The sequence below is a fragment of the Haplochromis burtoni genome, unplaced genomic scaffold, assembly GCF_018398535.1.
Source record: "Haplochromis burtoni strain Fernald_Lab_line unplaced genomic scaffold, NCSU_Asbu1 Contig_1244, whole genome shotgun sequence".
Classification (NCBI taxonomy): Eukaryota; Metazoa; Chordata; class Actinopteri; order Cichliformes; family Cichlidae; genus Haplochromis; species Haplochromis burtoni.
The window spans coordinates 19644-24462 of record NW_024583605.1 but is presented as its reverse complement, the minus strand read 5'-3'; positions in this window follow the sequence as shown (position 1 = coordinate 24462).

Genomic DNA, 4819 nt, shown 5'->3' with positions numbered 1-4819 from the left:
AAGACAAATTGTTAGAGCTACAACATCTACATTCTGTGACGCTGGATGATGATATCAAATCTGACATAATATGATTTAAATATGATGGATATACAAAAGAAAATCGTTTTTATTAAACAACAGCAATGCGAGGTAGGGAGGAAATCACTAAGACTTCTGTCTCTTAAACTTAGGAAGCAACAAGCAGAGAGGACTATACATAGAATAAAGAATCCTCTTAATGGACAAATAGAAACTGAACTGGGGAAAATTAAACTATGCTTCCAGAATTACTACAGAAAACTTTACTCCCAATCTCCTGTAGATAACAACTCTATTGTCAATATTTTCTTGTCAGGTCTAAAGTTGCAAGGTGTGACAGAGGAACAAAATAAAATGCTGTTGTCCACAATAACTAAAGAAGAAATTTACTTGGCAATTAAAAGATTAAAGGGAGGGAAAATGGCGGGGCCAGATGGGTTCGGCCCTGAATGGTATAAAATAATGCAGGATCATTTGATCCCCACCATGATAAAGACATTTAATTGGGTAATGGAAAAGAAAATTATCCCTCCTTCATGGAGGGAAGCAATAATTTCCATTATACCAAAAGAAGGAAAAGATAAATTAGAATGTAGCAACTATCGCCCAATCAGTGTTCACATCTATTATCTCTAAGAGACTAGAAATGATATTACCTAGGTTAATACATAATGACCAAACGGGTTTTATTAAACATAGACAGGCCCAGGACAACATCAGAAAGGTTTTGCACATATTGCGGCAAGTTGACAAACAAAAATTAGAGACCTTAGTGTTAAGCTTAGATGCCGAGAAGGCGTTTGACTCAGTGAGATGGTCCTTTTTATACAAAGTGCTTGAGAAGTTTAATTTTGATAAATCTATAATTGATATTATCTCAGAGTTATACAACAAACCAACAGCTAAAATCAAAATCAATGGGGACCTCACCGAATCATTTATACTGGAACGAGGGACACGACAGGGTTGCTGCATTTCACCGCTGCTTTTTGCTTTGTTTATAGAACCATTAAGTCAGTGGATTAGGCAGAGTCAGCATATAACAGGAGTACGAACGCCAGGAGGGGAACAGAAATTAGCATTATTTGCTGACGACTTACTTTTAACATTAACCTGTCCCTCACAGGCACTCCCCCATCTCATGGAAGCACTATCACAGTATGGTTCTTTATCGGGATATAAGGTCAATATAAATAAAACGCAGGTATTAACTTTAAATTATGAACCACCAGTCGAAATCAAGAATCGTTATAAATGGAAATGGGATGCAGATAGCATTAGGTATTTAGGGGTGGTAATACATCGTGACTTCACCAAAATGTTCAATGCCAACTATGCCCCTCTAAATGAATCCATAAAATCAGATATACAAAGATGGAACACTATTCCATTTCTGGACCTACACTCCAGGATTGAATCAATCAGATTAAATATTCTTCCCCGACTGCTGTATTTGTTTCAGTCTCTACCGATTACCATACCACAAAAACAGTTTGCGGTATGGGATAGAACATTGTCAAAATATATCTGGAATGGGAAAAAAGCTAGAGTTAAATATAAAACGCTTCAATTAAAGAAAGAAAAGGGAGGTCGTGGGCTTCCCTGTCTACGAGAATATTATTGTGCAGCTCAGTTAAGACCGCTGATTTGTCTCTGTTGTCCAAACTACACCGCCGGATGGAAAGATGTTGAAGGAACAATAGTAAAAGAAATACCAGTTTCAGCTTTAATATCGGACATAAAATTGCAGAATAAAATACATATGGCAGATAAACCTATACTACAAATAATGATATCAGCTTGGAAAGAAGTAATAAAAATTGGTGGTTTGGAAAATGCCTCTAAGGTTTTAAGATGGTGTGCATATGATTCAGATTTTACTCCAAATCAATATGATAATAGAGAGATACTCCCATACAGTATGTGACAAAATTTGATCCGGTTTGATTGATGACCCTAATCATGACCTTTTGACCTCCCCCCTCCCCCCTTCCCCCCGGAAGTGTGTAATTTGATCCCCTAAGCGTGAAGATGTCATGATCCTGGGCCATGTTGGCCCAGTATTCTTAGTTCTCATGTGTCTCTGTATTCAGTTCCCTGTTTAGGCTGTTTCCTGAGTTGCCCTGTTGTGTTGTTCCCTGAGTGCCTTCCCTTTGTGACTCTCACCCCCTGTGTGCCCCTCTGTGTATTCATGAGCCCTCGTCCCCTTTCGTGTTTATTCCGTGTCTCCCCTGCCCGTTATGTTGGTGTTCTACTCGTGCTCTCTCTCCTCCTGTCTGAACCTCTGTACTTCCTGTTTCACCTCGCCCGTCTCCCGTCAGTGTTGTGTTCACTCCTGCCATGTCTCGTGATTATTATCAGTGTCACCTGTGTTCCCCGTGTGCTCCCATTTCCCTCGTTAACCCTCTGTGTATTTATGTCTGCGTCTCCCTCAGTTCTGTGTCGCGTTCTCCCTCATGTTGTGTGGATCTTCCTGTGTCTTCCTGCGAGTGTTAGTTTACTTTTTCCCAGTTAGTTCTGTATTTCCTGTATTCTGCCGTGCCAGCATTAAAGCTGTGATTTTTGAGTTTACCCCCTGAGTCCGTGAGTTTGCATTTTGGGTCCTCATCCTGCCTGCCACACAGCGACCCTTGACAGAAGAATTGCATCCTGAGAAGGGAGGGGTGGGAAACCCCCCGGCATCCGGAGAAGGGAGGGGGGAAACCTCCGGAAGCGCAGCACCTGTTGCTGGGGAAAAAAAGAAAAAAGTTTTTAGAGGGAGGGAGGGTCTGCGGCATGGGAGGAGCATAAAAGCAGAGAGGAGGAGTCTGTCACAATTTCTAAGACACAGACACAAGATGGATCCGTTCATTCTGCAACCCAGCAGCGCTCCTGTGTCCAATGAGATCTGCTCTCCCTAAGAAGGCTTTGAATATGACATATTCAAATACAGCATATTTACTATGGAAGGCCTCGATCCGGACCTTATGACCCTACCGGAAATACTCCGGAAGTGTCTAGTCATTTTCAGACCTGATGCGTCATGTTCCATAAACATGAGGGGAGGGGTATGGTTCCTGAAGCACAGCGGTGATGCAGCAGCTGATTCTGTGATGTATAGAGAGACAGAGCGGCAGTTAGTTTTCCGCAAACTCATAGTTTGAATTCTGTTTCGATATTATGACAATTTTCTCTGTATTTTTTTTTTTTTACAATAGCGGATGTAATTTTACTTTCTTAAGCTGCACCGGCGTTTGTAATGGGAATAAAGAGTGACTTCCTGTAGAGAACCGTTTCTTTCAATAGTATTTTATTTTCCTATAATACAGACGCAGTAAAAAAACCTTTAAGATACACCATAGCTTGTGATGAAAAGAAGAACTTTCTATCCGCTTGTAACCTACAGGCTGCCTACCCTATATGTGTAAAAAACGAATAAATATTCCTTAGTGAATACTACTTTTCCTTTTGAGAGCTTTTACAAATGAAAAACAAACCATAATTGCCGCGACAGTCGATCTTGTTTCACACACACACACACACACACACACACAATACGGTAATCAGACAAAGTCAATCAAATGCCACGATGGATCATTTGTTCATGGTGTTTACACTTATTTGTGAAATATTGTTTCGTTATAACATTATTCATATTTTTAAGCTGGGCTATCCTGAGGCTCAGTGTATTTTTCGCTCTTAAACTCCTCCTTTTTGAGTCACGAGCTACTTTTATTTTCATTAATATAAAAACAGTTTATGTACTTAATAACTTCTAACTGTCGAAAACAATGAATTAAAAAAAGATATTTATAAAATTAGTATGAAGAATATATAAAGAAGAGTATATAAAACATTTATTAACACACAAGCTTGGAGCTCATATGTTTTAATTAAGCTCCATATATCTCAATAGACAGACAGATAAAAAACATGAATCACTTGTAATGATTAGAAACTTGATAGAATTTCAAATCTAGTTTGGGGAGTCATTCAGTGAGAAACAGTGAAATGATTTTCCTTGTGAAAAGGTGGACAGCAGAAACAGAAAGAAAGAGTGAAACTAAAAGAGAAACAAAGAGCTTTGGAACAACGAGGCAGCAGGAGGACAGCTGCAGTTTAACAGCTTCAACTCACTGACAGGAAACAACATTAGAAACATCATCATCCTCAACTCATCTGCTGCACTGACACTGACACCTGCAACGGACACACCTTCACTTTACCACCATCAAAAGTGCTAATGTATGGAAACAACCTGTGAATGAAAGTGTGTGTGAAGGTGTGTATATGTGTGTTAGTATCAGGATTAGAGAACGACAGCTTTCCTCTGTTCCAGTCCAGATTCACTCTGATCCTCTGGAGCTTCTTCTGGACTGAGAGAACAGTTTTAGCGGATGGTGAGAATGCAAAATATTTACTTGTATTGAACACTATTCCCCAAAATCCAGACAGTATGCTTCCCTTCCTCTGCACAGACTCTGCAAATACACCCAGTGCCCACCGTATACTGTCTGCAACCTCAACATCCCAGCTGTGAGTCCCTGAGTTAAAGCCCTCAGAGCCCAGGACAGAGATGTAATTATCAAACCTCTCTGGATTGTCAGGAAGCTGCTGCTTCTCTCCTCCTCGTCTCACACTGGTCAGATCTTCAGACAGGATGAGGTTTGGATGAGCAGTGTTTGGGTCCAGAATGAGAGGAGTGTAGGAGACCATGTCCTTCATGTTGTTCCAGATGTTGAAGGTCAGCTTGCCCAGGTGTTTGGCCTGGTCTATCAGAGCTCCTGAGGGCAGCTGTGGATCATCCAGCAGGGGGCAG